This window comes from Sturnira hondurensis, unplaced genomic scaffold, assembly GCF_014824575.4.
Source record: "Sturnira hondurensis isolate 20B ecotype Veracruz unplaced genomic scaffold, ASM1482457v3 Scaffold0018097, whole genome shotgun sequence".
Taxonomy (NCBI): Eukaryota; Metazoa; Chordata; class Mammalia; order Chiroptera; family Phyllostomidae; genus Sturnira; species Sturnira hondurensis.
The window spans coordinates 1,111,520-1,127,763 of NW_028090728.1; positions in this window are offsets into that span (position 1 = coordinate 1,111,520).

Consider the following 16,244-nt stretch of genomic DNA (forward strand, 5'->3'; position numbering starts at 1 on the left):
ACATACAACCATAAATCTACTTTTGCCCACCCCTGTATGTACTGGGAAACAAAGACAATTACTTCTTGTAGAAAAAAGTAAGAAGACAATGGAACAATAGTTTTAAAGTACTGAAAGAAAGAAACCCACCAGCCCACAAATTTATACCCATCAAAATATTTATATGAATGCAGGTGAACTGATGGTGGAGTAAGATGAAGTAAACACACTTTTCTCTAAACCTACCAAGTACAGCTAACTCCCTTCAGTATCATACATAAAGCAAATATAAGAAGACTCTTTAGGTTAGAGAAAAGGCAGTCCAGGTAGCAACCTTGCAACCTGAGAAAATTACAGTGGTGAGTTGCCTAGGTTTTCTTTTTCCTCATATACCCCGGCCTGGGTGCTGGAGAATCTGGCAACACAAAATGTCAATGGGTGCCAATTTTTAAAAAGCCCCAAGAAAAGCCTGCTCTCTCCAGCCAAGGGGCCAAGAAAAAAGCAGTCTAGCATAACAGAAAACTTAAACTAATCACTCTACTCCAGTCAAACACTACAGAAAAAAACTGGTCCCACCTCATCCTCATCAGCAAAGGCTGATGGGGGAACTTAGGTTTCTACCCTTACCTAATGATCTGTCCCTCTGTCACTGTAGGAGTAGTGTCAGAGAAGGCTGTGTGGGGAGCTGGGACTTTCTTTCAAACCTTGTACAGTAAAGCCTCCCTGCTCCACACGATGTCACTGATGGCCATGTGGGGTAATAGAATGCCTCTCCCCTCGAGACAAAGTGTTGTCAGTGGTGGTGGCCTAGCAGGGAGCCTGAAATCCCACCCCTTTCCAGCAGTAACAAGAAATTTCCTTCCCTAGAGCTGTCATTAGAAGCTGAGAAACTTGAACTTTCATCCTCACCAAACAATAACCAGATGGTGGTGACTTTCATTCTTTCACCAGAGTGGTGTCAGAGAAACCCTGCTAAAATATAAGATTTAGATAAAAACCCAGAGTACCATATCATAATACTCAAAATGCCCCTAAATTTGGCATAAGACATAAATCTGCAAATTCAAGTAGTAAAGAAAATGCCAAGCAGAATAAGCACAAAGAAATCCAGTTTAAAAGAGATAATAAAACTCTGGAGAATGAAAGACAAAGAATCTTGAGAGCAGAAAGGAGGACACTATACCAGTAATATAAAAACAATTAAAATGACAATGGGTTTCTTACTAGAAATTGTGGAGGCTAGAAGGAAGTGGGACAACATTTTTTATTTTTTCAAGTGTTGAAAGAAAGTAACTGTCAACCCAGAATATGAGTTTAATCAGTGGCAATGCAGCAAAAATTCTTCCCCTCATGTTCCTTGCCTTGTGCTGCAATTTAAAGATATGTTGGAGCAAGAAAATACATGGTTTTATATAAAGTGTGCTAAAATTTTTCCTAGAGATGAGTCAATAACTGTGTGCTAATAATAATTTAAATCAGAAAAACTGGAAGTTAAGCTAAAAGTGAAAAAACAAGAAGCAGCATGGGATAAAATAGATGATCTAGAAAAAGAAAAATCCCCAGTATGCAGTGTATAGTCAAGCAAGTGCCTTCTGGTTGCAATGGTGACAGATGGGTCTTTATTTGAAGATGTACAGAAGATGAGATAGTACGTGAAGAAGCTTATTGTGCCGGAGCTGGATCAAAATATCTGTAATCAAGAAAACCCTGGACACTCACGGCAGAGATGAGCTGGTTTCCCAGGACTGGTACAGCCTTTCAGGGTGGAATGTGTTAGGGGATGGGGATTTATTCTTTTCTGGATTCTGTAGAAAATCTATACTTTTTATGCCAGACAAATCAGTTACATGAACTCAAAAGTCAAAGCTTTCTTCATCCCAGGTTTGTAGTGATAGCAAACTTCCATATTACCTTAAGATAAGTGTTCAAACAATAGTGAATTATAAGATTCCTTTTACAGAATATTTGTCAGAGTTGTTGGGTAGTGGTGTCATCACAACCCTAGCATATCTTTAAGGCAGAATATTTCTCACAATGAGAGCTATAGAAAGGTGACCTTGTCATTATCTTTATGTTCTACCAAAATGGAATCTGTGACCCTTTAAAATAGGTGGTTCTATGATTATACCAATATTTTACAAAGCAAAGGTACATCTTAAAGAGTGTTACAAGTTTAAGACTTTATAGTCTTGAAATTGTTTATACCTGATTATTACCAACATTTTAAAAAGTAATCTTATAGAAATTGTCCTTTGATTTTATGTACTAACACAATTCACCGAAAAAAGTGACATGACAATCCTCAACCCCTGTTATTTACTTTTCTTAATGACATGTATACCATGTCCTACTTTTTAAAAATGTACTACTAAAATACTTCTGAGTGTTTTATATAGCACTATGATTCCAGGAGAAGGTAGTAGGAGAAAATTATTTTATAAGAAAGATCTTTTAAATCTTAGGACTGGGATTGAAATTTAAAAATTATGTTTATACATATATATATGTTTAAACTTTATTTTTATTTTTGACACTATTACAGATGTCCCCAATCCCCCACCCCACATCCCACACTTTCCCACCACCACCCAACCCCTGCCTCGTTTCCCTCTGGCCATCACCACACTGTTGTCTGTGTCTATGGGTTATGCATATATGTTCTTTAGCTAATGCCTTCACCTCCTTTCACCTGTTCTCCCCTCCCACCTGACGGCTATTAGTCTGTTCCATGTGTCCATGCCTCTGTTTCTGATTTGTTCATCATTTTATTTTGTTCATTAGATTCCACATATAAGTGAGATCATATGGTATTTGTCTTTCTCTGACTAGCTTATTTCACTTAGCATAATACTCTCTGGGTCCATCCACACTGTCACAAAGGGTAAGATCGCCTTCTATTTTATGGCTACATAGTATTCCATTGTGTAAATGTATATCAGCTTTTAAAATGTTTTATTGATTATGCCATTACAGTTGTCCCATTTTCCCCCCTTCATTCCCCTCCACCCTGCACACCCACTCCCCCCATTCCCCCCTTTAGTTCATGTCCATGTGTCACAAATTCTTTAGATTCTGTGTTTCCCATAGTATTCCTGCCCTCCCCCCTGTCTATTTTCTACCTACTGTCTATGCTACTTAGTCTCTGTACTGTCTCCCCCCTTCTCCTCCTCCCACTTTCCTGTTGCTAACCCTCCATGTGATCTCCATTTCTATGGTTCCACTCCCGATCTAGCTGTCCTCTTAGTATGCTTTTGTTTTAGGTGTGGTTGTTAATAACTGTGAGTTTGCTGTCCTTTCACTGTTCATATTTTTTACCTTTTTTTTCTTAGTTAAGTCCCTTTAACATTTCATATAATAAAGGCTTGGTGATGATCAACTCCTTGAACTTGTCCTTATCTGAGAAGCACTTTATCTGTCCTTCCATTCTGAATGAAAGCTTTGCTAGATAGAGCAATCTTGGATGTAGGTCTTTGAATTTCATGACTTGGAATACTCCTTTCCAGCCCCTTCTTGCCTGCAAGGTCTCTTTTGAGAAATCAACTGACAGTCTGATGGGAATTCCTTTGTAGGTGACTGTCCCCTTATCTCTTGCTGCTTCTAGGATTCTCTCCTTCATTTTAATCTTGGCTAATGTAGTGATGATGTGCCTTGGTGCGTTTCTCCTTGGGTCCAACTTCTTTGGTACTCTTGAGTTTCCTGGACTTCCTGGAAGCCTATTTCCTTTGCCAGACTGGGGAAGTTCTTCATAATTTGTTCAAATAAGTTTTCCACTCCTGGCTGTTCCTCTTCCCCTTCTGGTACCCCTATAATTTGGACATTGGAACATTGAAAGATGTCCTGGAGATTCCTAAGCCTGTCCTCATTTTTTTTGAATTCTTGTTTCTTTCTTCTTTTCTATTTGGTTGTTTTTTTCTTCCTTCTGGTCCACTCCATTGATTTGAGTCCCATTTTTCCTCCCATCACTATTGGTTCCCTGTACATTTTGCTTCATTTCACTTAGTGAAGCCTTCATTTGTTCATCTAATTTGTGACTAAAATCAACCAGTTCTGTAAGCATCCCGATCACCAGTACTGTGCATCTGATAAGTTGGCTATCTTTTGGTCGCTTAGAAGTATTGGCTCTGGGGCTTTGAGCTGTTCTTCTTGAGCCACAATATTTTGCTCTGTTTGCACTTGTCACATATGAGGTGCAGAGCTTTAGGTGTTCACCAGGGTGGGGCAACCCAGTTGCTGGGTTGTGACCCTGTATGTGGGGGCGGGGTCAGAGAGGGGCAATGGCATTTTTTTCTGCTCTCTCAGATTTTGGTCCCCTCTGCTGCTTCCCACCAGCAAATTGGGCCCTTCTGGAGTTAGTTTCCAGGTGTGTGGGCCTGTGCACCCTCCAGAATCCTGTGGGTTTCTCCAATGAACTCTCTGTGAGCCTGGGAGCCTCTCCCGCACCTCGACCCCCAAAAGCTTTTCCAATTGGTGCTTTTAGGCTTTAATTCCCATTGCTGGAGCCCTGGTTGCGCAGTCTGTCTCACTGCCCTTGTTTTTGCCTGGTTTATCTGTGTGTGAATGTGTGACCACGGTCAGCCAGCCGCCTTGAGCCCTCACTGGGTCAGCCCATTGCCACCCCGTGCCTGGGATCTGCCAACCGCAGCTTGAGCACCTCAGTCAGGTCCGGCCACTTTTTCCTGCACAACCCTCTGACTCTGCCCCTCTTACCGGTCTAGATGAATGGTTCGTTGTTGTTGGACTTTGTTTGGTATTGTTTGATTTTCTCTCTGTTTTGGTTGCATTCTGGTTTTTAAATATTTGTTGTTCAGAAACTTGGTTGTGTGAGGAGGTATAGTATTTCCACCTACACCTCCATCTTGGCTGGACCTGACACTGTGGTCTGTATATCATCTTTTTATCCACTCATTTACTGATGGGCACTTTGGCTGTTTTCAGATCTTGGCTGTTTTTATATTTTTATTTGCAGAATGAAAAAAATCATACATTGTTGCCTTTAACAAGACTGTAATAAAAATTGGTTCTAAGGACTCCATATTTCTTTTGTAGGAAGTAACAATGAGGTCATTTTAAGTTATATCAGTTCTTGGCCTAATATAACCTAAAATTGCCTTTAGGCATAATTTAACAACAACAAAGAGCTTGCATGTGCTGGCATTACCATGATGCTCAGTTATCAATTAAATATGTTCTAAGACCTTAATGGAAGCAATAGTGAGGATGACTTTAAGTGAATGTGTTTCTTTTTTAAAGAGTACATTTGTTATAAACAATTCATAAGTGAAATAATTCTCATTGATATTCAAATGTGGCTTTATGCAAGTTTTACAAACTTGCATGCATTGAGATTTTGTTTTACATGGAATAGCACTAGGAAAATCTTTAAACTTTAGTGCTTTGTGTCTTCTTTATTTTATCCATGGTGGCCATTATTTTGACTTATTGAAAACTATTTGAGATGTGTACTGCTATTCTAAATAAGTAGTTCTAACATCCTTTGTCTCTGGCTAAGGTATATAACTTAGTGTTAAGTGTCTTGATGTATAAATGATAATATGTGTATAAAATGATAATATAAATGATAATAAAACATATCTTTTAAGATATGTTTTTTAATCGTCTCCTATAACCATTAAAATATTGTGAAAAGTGGACAGTTTCTTATGCAGCTATAGTGCCTGCTGTGAATTGATTTCATTTTAATCCATTGACAATGTTTATTTCCTTGTGTTTTGGAGAAAATCATTTTGGGGGAATAATTTATTGTGTTAACAAGTACTAAAGAGATTGCTCCAGCTTAAAGGGGCAAAGTGCACTTTGTGTGAAGAAACACTTCCTGACAAGTACATATCCATTTTACCATGGCTGAACCTATAATTTATTTATTTATTTTATTTTAATATAATTTTTTAAATTTAATTCTTGTTCAAGTACAGGCTGAACCTATAATTTAAAAAATTTTAGATGCCTTATGCTTTTGAAGGAAAAAGAGTAATTTTTTATATAAGGCAGTGTCTTGTCTATTTTGAAATATCATTTTCTGAATTTTATCTTTAGCTGATAAGTTTTCAAAGATACTGATTTTGAATGTTCAGAATGCTTGAGATATTTTTGAAAAGGATATTTTTTCCTAGGGAATGACCAAAATGTCAGTGTTTACTTTATTGTGTAATGTTATGAATATTTTTCTAGATTTTATTTCTGATTTTTATTTTTATTTTTTTTATTCTCACCTGAGGACATTTTTTCATTGCTTTTAGACTGAGAAGAAGGGAGAGAGTGAGAGAGCAAGAGAGAGAGGGGAACTAGAAAGAGAAAGAGAAAGGAAAAGAGAAAGAGAAACATCAATTGGTTGCCTTCTTATAGGCAACCTGACTGGGCCGCAACCTGGCTACATGCCCCAACTGGGAATTGAATCTGCGACCTTTTGGTCCATGGGACAATGTTCCAACAAACTGAATCATACCAGCCAGAGCATTTATGCTCTTTATTGAAGACAAATTTATTTGCCAAAAGGAAAAAAAAATTTTTGAGAACATTTTTCAACAAAAGGAATACTTAATATTTTAGTTGTTTAAGATTTCTGCCTATTAACTACTTTGATTTTTGTAATAATTGCTCAGTATACATATGATATAGATGTGCTGTTTAATCTGTACAAAACTTATTTCAAAAGTACTATATTGAAAATACTTTGATGAGTTTTTCTTCATAAAATTCTGTATTTAGCATCTTCACATTTTCTAAAATGTATTGGAAATGTTGTTATTCCAAGTGTCTTTTAAATGTGACTTTATATTGTATTCTTTAATTTTTTTCCTCAACTGAGGTCAAATTTTCATTGCTTTTAGAGAGAGAGGAAGAGAGAGGTCGAAGGAAGAAGTGGGGGAAGGGAGGAGGGCGGGAGAGAGAGAGAAACATCAATTGGTTGCCCCCTTGTTTGTTCCCCAACTGGGGATGGAACTCACAACCTGGGTATGTGCCCCAACTAAGAATCAATCCTGTGACCTTTCTGTCCACAGGACAATGCTCCAATATATGCTCTGAGCCACACAGACCAGAGCATATATTGTACTGTTTTAAATATTGTACATACATTATATCTTTGTTTAATGGTAATAAGTAAAAATGTAGCTCATATTTTATATAAAATACATGTGCACAGAATAAAAAATGTTTATAGAAACAAAAGACTAAGTGGCACAATTACTTTTGTTTGGAAGAAAATATCCAAAATTTATAAAGAACTTATAAAACTCAACATAAAAACCAAACAATCCAATTAAAAAATGAGCAAAGTACCTGTGTTAGGTCAGAGTTGCTCAAGAAACCAGATGGATGCAGCGAGCTAAGGAGAGCAGGGTTTATTAGCAGAGAATAAGAGGGAGAGTGGAGACAAAAGAGGGAGGTTGGGACTTGTTTGGTTGTTCTTAGATCAGGGTTTTTCAACGTAAAAACCTGTGGTTGGGGTATTAGAGTCTGATTGGCTAGAGCTGGTTGCTGGGTGAAAGCTGCATCCTGTTATGCCGGAGAAGCCAACCCCAGACCCTAATCTTCCTGGGTAGGGTCTGCAGGCAGATTCCCATGGTGCCATTTTCTCACCTGGTGATTTTCATTCCTCCTAGGCCTGCCTAGATCTTACACCTGAATAAATACTTCTCGAAACTGGACATACAGATGGCCAATAGACATATGAAAAGGTGCTCAATGTCACTAATTATCAGAGAAATCCACATTAAAACTAGAATGAGATATTACCTCACAGTGGTCAGAATAGCTATCATCAGTAAACAAGTGCTAGTGAGGATGTGGAGAAAAGGGAACCCTAGTGCACTGTTGGTGGGAATGCAGGTTGATCCAGCCACTGTGGAAAATAGTACAGACTTACCTCAGAATATTAAAAATGAAACTGCTTTATGACCCAGGGATTCCATTTTTGAAAATTTATCCAAAGAAACCCAAAACACTGATACAAAAGAATACATGCACCCTTATGTTCATGGCAGCATTTTTTATAATAGCCAAGATCTAGAAACAGCCCAACTGCTCATCAGCTGATTAGTGGATAAAAAAAGCCATGGTAAATTTACACAATGAAATACTACTTTGCCATAAAAAAAGGAGACTCTTACCCTTTGCATCAGCATGGATAGACCTGGAGAGCACTATGCCAAGTGAAATAAGCCAGTCAGAAAAAGACAAATGCTATTTGATTTCACTCACATGTAAAATCTCTTGAACAAATTGATCTAACAAGCAGTACAGAAACAGACTCATAGAGAGCAGACTGACAGCTGTTGGGGGAGGGCAGAGGTTGGGGGCTGGGTGGGATGTGGAGGGAATGAGCAAAAAAGCAGAAGGAAAAACTCATAGACAACAGTGTGGCCATTGTGGGGTGGTGAGGCAGGTGGTGGCAGTTGGAGAAGGGTATAGGTGGGATGAATGGTGGTGGATGGAGACTTGACTTGGGGTGGTGAATATACAATATAGTGTACAGATGATGTGTTGTAGAATTGTGTGCATCTGAAACCTGTATAATTTTGTTAACCAGTGTCACACCGATAAATTGAATAAAAAGGAAAGAAAAGAAAACATCTATAATTTTGTAGTGAAATGTTATGTATGTACAATTTTTTTGTTATGATATTGCTTATAATACTTAATAGACTTGCCATTTAATATGGAAACTCTTATCTAATTTTTCAAGTTCTAAAATCAATGTGTTGTATGGACTAAATAAAGAATGTGAATTTTAGCCCTGGCTGGTGTAGCTCAGTGGATTGAGTGCGGGCCTGTGAACCACACAATTGCAGTTCGATTCCCAGTCAGGGCACATGCCTGGGTTGCAGGCCAGCCCCCAGCAGGGCTAAAATTCACATTCTTTATTTAGTCCATACAACACATTGATTTTAGAACTTGAAAAATTAGATAAGAGTTTCCATATTAAATGGCAAGTCTATTAAGTATTATAAGCAATGTCATAACAAAGTTGCATGAGAAGCAACCATACATTGATATTTGTCTCCTTCTCTCCCCCTTCCCTTCTAAAGATAAATAAATAAAATCTTAGAAAAAAATTTTAAAAAAAGAATGTGAATTTTAAAGTAACAAACTGTTGAATAATATATATTATGTCCTCCTGCTTTCTAGGCAAATATATTTTTGTACCTCATCAGAGTTTTGAGACAGAACATGGTGGTGTAGTGAGACCATATTGCAGCCAACTCAGTTATGTTATCCCCAGTATGGCTCACACCTCAAAACTTCTGCATTTCCAAACTGAATCCACTTTCCTCCCCAACTTAAGAACAGAACATGCCCCTTTACAGTGCTTCAGAGCTATTGATATATATGCTAATAGCAAGTTTCATTCTCTTGGGTATAAACCTGAGGTGCTGGGTACCTAAGGCGTTATCTAGAAAGAGGAAGAATGGGTTCAAGTTGACATACTCAAATGGCCTCATAGACTTCTCAGCACATGGAGACAGTGGCAGATGGAAGAAGGGCAGAATGGGTCCTTGCCAGACTCAGAGCTCAGACAGCAGCCCTTCTTGCCAGATGTAAAGGCACTAGTGCAAAGGAGTGTAGAACAGGTTACGATCGAAGTGTGGCACAAATGGCTTCTGGAGTTTTGTAACATACTGTTTTGTGTCCTAGATGGTGTTTTCATGAGTGTTTGTTTTAAAAATATTCAATACATTTTGCATACTTTTATGTATGAACACTTTTCATTATAAGTATTTAAAAATTGTACCACACTGAGATGCAAATATTCTGCTTACATAAACATTTGCTTATTGACTCTAGTCCAGCACTAGGTTTTAAGTTGTTTCCTGGGTTCCCTTTGCTCCCCCATGACACACAATTGTCCTTATTATACCACTGAAGATGTTAGCACAGAATACTAAAATATCAACCAATGAGTTTGGATGGAACTGAGTTGTAATCACTAAGTAATCGAAACAGTAGAGAACTGTTGTGCAGATCATGAGGGCTACAGGAAGTACTATGGGTTTATACACAACTGTGACATACACATAACCTAACTAGGTTATGACTGTGTTATAATTAACCACTCATAACACTCATAACCTATCGCCTATTCATAATTAGTTAACCTAATTAACTATGAAACTGGCTATAATCAGGAAAATATAGCATAGATGAAATAACATGACAAATTGCATATAACTAATATATGGGAAGTTATATAAGATATAAGATATATATCTTATATCTTATATATATCTAAGAAAAGTATTAATATTTGAATACAATAAATGGGCAAGCATAGGAATAATTGAGAGCAAATGAAAACACAGGTGCATGTGGGGTTTCCCTCCTGCCTGCAAATTAGTGTAACTAAGACTCCTCAGGCCAGCATTATGATCTCAGTGACTAGTTCATGTCTTCATAAAAACAAATGTGAAAAGTGAAGACATTTTAAAATAGAGAAAAAGCTGCATTTCCAGAGTAACTGCCTTGCACCTTACTTACTCCTTAAAGCTTTGAAATGTTTCAACTAGGCAAGAGCACCTTTGGACTGGGCCAAACTAATGTGTCTCGCAAACAACTGTTTATAAAGTTAATGGGGCAGCAGACATCTTGACCACAAGAACTGATGATTATGAAGTCTCTTTCTGAAGATAGAATCAGAAGCCAGCCATGTACAGCTAAAGAATAACTAACCTAGCTTGTTAAAACATAAATAAATACTTCCAGCCAAGATGGAGGTATAGGTAGACACACTGTGCCTCACTGTACAACCAAAATTAAGGACAACAAAAATTTAGAAACAAAAAAGCAGAACTGACAGAAAATTGAACTGTACTGAAGTCCAACAAGCATTCATCCAGACCCATAAGAGGGCCAGAGATGGTGGCGGGTGAAGAGGGACCCAGCAGGAAAAAGCGGAGGTTAGAGGACTTGGGTGCAAGGGCAGCAGCTGGAAGACTCTGGGTGGGAGGTGGCAACAAGCAGACCCAGTGAAGTGCACAAGGCAGCTGGCTGACTGCGGCCACACATTTGTGTGCAGATAAACTTGGTGAAAACGAGCAGTGAGACAGACTGCGCAACCCAGGGCCCCAGCACCGGGAAATAAAGCCTCAAAGCACTGACTGAAAACACTTGTGGGGGTTGAGGTGCCGTGATAGACTCCCAGACTCACAGGAGAGTTCAATGGAGAGACCCACAGGGTCCTAGAATGCACACAAGCCCACCCTCCAACCCAGGAACCCAGCACCAGAAGGGCCCAGTTTGCTTGTGGGAAGCAGCAGAAGGAACTGCAATCCAAGAGGGAGCAAAGCAAGTGCCATTGTCCCCTCTCTGACCCTGCCCCCACATACAGTGTCACAACCCACCAACTGGGTTGCCCTGCCCTGGTGAACACCTAAGGCTCCGCCCCTCATATGTAACAGGTGTGACCTGACCAAAAATGGCTCAGTCGGAAGACTGAGCCCCAGAGTCAATACATCTAAGTGACCAAGAGATAGCCAACCTATTAGACGCACAGTTCAAAACACTGGTGATCAAGATGCTCGCAGAATTGTTTGATTTTGGTCACAAATCACATGAAAAAATGAAGACTACACTAAGTAAAATGAAGCAAAATGCACAGGGAACCAATAGCGATGGGAAGAAAACTGGGACTCAGATCAATGGAGTGGGCCAGAAGGAAGAAAAAAAAAACAACCAAACAGAAAAGAATGAAGAAGCAAGAACTTAAAAAATGAGGAGAGGCTTAGGAACCTCCAGGACACCTTTAAACATTCCAACGTCTGAATTATAGGGGTACCAGAAGGGGAAGAGAAAGAGCAACAAGCGGAAAACTAATTTGAACAAATAATGAAGAAGAACTTCCCCAGTCTGGCAAAGGAAATAGACTTCCAGAAAGTCCAGGAAACTCAGGAGTCCCAAAGAAGTTGGACCCAAGGAGAAACGCACCAAGGCACATCATAATTACATTAGCCAAGATTAAAATGAAGGAGAGAATCCTAGAAGCAGCAAGAGATAAGGGGACAGTTACCTACAAAGGAGTTCCCATCAGACTGTCAGTTGATTTCTCAAAAGAGACCTTACAGGCAAGAAGGGGCTGGAAAGAAGGATTCCAAGTTATGAAAGGCAAGGACTTACATCCAAAATTGCTCTATCCAGCAAAGCTTTCAATTAGAATGGAAGGGCAGATAAAGCACTTCTGAGATAAGGTCAAGTTCAAGGAGTTCATCATCACCAAGTCCTTATTTTATGAAATGTTAAAGGAACTTACCTAAGAAAAAAAAGGTAAAAAATATGAACAGTGAAAGGACAGCAAACTCACAGTTATTAACAACCACACCTAAAGCAAAAGCATACTAAGAGGACAGCTAGATCAGGAGCAGAACCATGGAAATGGAGATCAGATGGAGGGTTAGCAACAGGGGAGTGGGAGGGGGAGAGAGGGGAAAAGGGTACAGAGAGTAAGTAGCATAGAAGGTAGGTAGAAAATAGACAGGGGGAGGGCAAGAATAGTATGGGAAATATAGAAGCTAAAGAACTTATGACACATGGACACGAACTAAAGGGGGGGAATGTGGGTGGGAGGGGGTGTGCACAGTGCAGGGGAATGAAGGAGGGAAATGGGACAACTGTAATAGCATAATCAATAAAATATATTTAAAACAGAAATATAAATTATTTTCTTCCATTCATGTAATGATTCTTTTCCTCTTCTCATAAAACCCCTTGCCTTCACCTCATAACTGGTACCTAATTTCAGTTTCTGCCTGAATCTATACCCTTATATTGCAATTTTTTTAAAATCTTTTTTTTTAATTTCATTTATTTATTTCTAGAGAGGAGGAGAAGGAGAGAAATATCAATGTATGGTTGCCTCTCGTGAGTCCCCTGCTGGGAACTGGCCTGCAACCCAGGCATGTGCCCTGACTGGAAATCGAACCTCGATCGTGTGGTTCACAGGCCCGTGCTCAATCCACTGAGCTACACCAGCCAGGGCTTAAATCTTAAATAAACACTATTGGCTATAATTTTGGCCTTTTCTTTTTTGGTTAAAGCAAACAACTGAACCTAAAAAAAAAAAACAACCAGAAACAAACACTAAGCAAACAACTAGAATAGGAACAGAATTAGAGAAATGGGTATCACATGGGGGTTTTCTGTGGGGAAGAGGAGGGGAAGAATAGGGAATAAGAAGCATAATTGGTAGGCTTAAAATAGATGGGAGAGGTTAGGAATGGTATAGGAAACAGAGAAGTCAGAGAACTTATATGTACAACCCATGAACATGAACTAAGGGGGGTGGGAGGAATGCTGGAGGGTTGGGAGTGTAGGGAAGAGGGGGGTTGGGAAAAATTGGGAAATGTAATAGCATAATCAATAACATATACTTAAACAAATAAATGACTAAATATATCTCCAAAACACGGGTGATAATTTTACATAGTCACTTAAATACTTTTTGGGAACGGGTTATATCAGACAATGAAACGTCTGAAAATTTGGCTTTAATGTTTTTTTCTTTAAAATTTGTCTTTGGCAGCTGCTTTTACATTTTGCTCCCCCCAAATAAAAGAACTTCCCTGTCCCTAAGATTCATCCGGAAAGAGGGCTCTGCTGTCCTCATCTGATACTTTCTGTTCAAAGTTATCTACTTGTATAAGCCATTCAACAAGGCAGAAGTTCAACAACTTACAACAAAACAAAAACCTGGGACAGAAATGCCTTCGCCTAGTGTCCTCAAACACACTATTGAGACCTTCAACTCAACTGTCTATGTTACACTAAAAAGAGAAGAGTTATTATTCCGGTAGGGTGAGAGGCATTGTAAAATGGCACAGCTATTTTGGGAGGCAGGTTTAAATAAGTCATAAAAATCACATATTTAGCATAGTTATTTCAATTTGTGAAGTCTTATCTTAAGAAAAGAATTGATAAAAAAGAAAACAACCAAAACATAGCAAAATGTATATGCACAAAGATATCCATACTGATATTTATTGATATTTAATGAATCCATGATATCCATTACTGGAAAGCTAGAAGTGAACAAACATTGAATATGAGAATATAAGGAGTAATATTTTAAATAAGGCATATGTTTTGAATTTCATGAGTTTTGTAAATGTTCCATTATTGCATATGCAAAAGTTTTCCAAGAGAGTAGATTCTAAAAGAATTTCATGAAGAGTATCTGGAGCAAATTATTAAAATGGAAATATGGGCAAAAATACCAAGATGAAAGATAATAAAATAATAAAGAAAAGTGCCCCCAAAGATGCAAAATTTTAAAATAGGTGGCCAAGAATTGATTAGATAATTTCTAAATTTGTTCTCCCCATTAAGAGTATAAACTGGTTGAGGGCTGGAGAATATAAAGACTTTTGAGTCTTTTTGCTACAGCCTAATTGGCAGTGAAGCTAGTGAAGTCTACACAGCTGGACCTCCTCTTAAGAAACCCAAAGGATAAGAAATGAGAAGTCTAATAGCTGATATATATGAAAGAAGTGGTTGAATGAGTGACTCACTCTTGCAGAGTTCCTTGAGGCAAAATGTGCATTACATGACTGTGGACCAAACGAGGGCCATATGTGAGAGAGATGAATATGGGGTCATCTTGAATTCTGTCTCTAAGGATTGCTTGCTCTAGGCATCTTAAACACACAGGTTGCAAACACAAAGCCCGTGGGCCAAATTCGGCTCTCCACATTGTTTTATCTGGGCCCAGCACCTTGTTTCTACCCTGACGTGGAGCCAAGCTCTTGCTTAATTGTTAAGGAGAAGTTACATTTATACAGTCCTAAAATGATACAGTCCTAAAATTTGGCCCTTTAAAGGCAACTGCAAGGCTGATGTGGCCCCCGGTGAAAATGAATTTGACACCCCTACTTTAGCAGAAGCCACTGAAATTTCACTGGCTTCCTAAGAACCCAGTAAGGAATAAGCAATTAGGGTTCGGATGCATTAGTATACATTAAGAGAATTCCAGAGTGATGGTATGAAAAGAAACATCTAAAGTGGAGTCAGTAATGTCAAGGGGCTCTAAACTTGAGTCAGAAGGCAATTTTGGGAAGTCAGATTTCCCTGAACTCACCTCCAGATGAGATTTGAACTTTTGGACTTTCTGCTTGCACATCCTGGAACTTTGTTCCCCACTGCCATGCCGAGACCTACCTTAGAGTTTCACCACCTGGAGCAGACCAACCTTTTTGAAGTAGTAATCACATCATATTAGACAGCCAATAAAAAAGTTACTTTTGTTACAATTTGTGGTTTTTGCCTTTGTAACCTATGGTTTTGTCTTTCCTGGAGTATATTTCTCTTGAATCTGTGTCTCCGAGGTTCAACTCTCAATAAGACCCCCAAATAAACTTTTATTTTGCAGACTCAGTTCTTTCTTGTTTGACAATAGAAAGATTGTGTAAGAGCCATAGAAGTATTGAATCATCTTTAAACCTCTGCAAAGTCTAGAAAACACAAAGCCAGCATACAATAGTACCAGTCAAGTAAGGTCTTTTCCTAACTCTCCCCTCTCTCCTAGCTCCAAATCTGAAGGAAGTGTAGATGTCTCACATCCAAAGGAGTGGGGATGAAGTTGGTTATGCCCTCCTGTTGCACGGTAGGCTTCCCTGTGTGAAATAGTGAGCCGGAGAAGAGGTTATTTAACTTTAAATCAAATGACTGGATCAAAAAGCTATGGTACAAATATAAGAACAATTCCATACAATGGAATTCTATGCTGCAGAAAGGAAGAAGGAGCTCCTACCTTTTGCAACATCATGGATGGAACTGGAGAGCATTATGTTGAGCGAAATAAGCCAGGTGGTGAAAGACAAATACCATATGATCTCACCTTTAACAGGAATCTAAACAACAAAACAAACAAGCAAGCAAAATATGACCAATGACACTCAATACTGAACAGGCTGACAGGGTCCAGAGAGGAGAGGGGAGAGAATCATAGGGGAAAAGGGGATGGACTCACATGAATAGGTATAAAGGACACATGGACAATAATTAAGGTGGGGGGTGGAAATGGGAGGGAGGTGGGGAGCACTGGGGGTACAGAGCAGGGAATATAAAACAGAAAACTATACTTGGATAAGAATTAAATAAAAAAATAAATCAAATACAGATTGGATTCTTAGGTTATTATATGGAATTAGGCATTTTAATTTCTAAGTTGTGACTAAATTTTTACAAATATAATCACAGAAACTCTTTTTCACAACATGTCATGCAGCTTGCCTAAATTTTCACCTAAAGAAAGGAACACT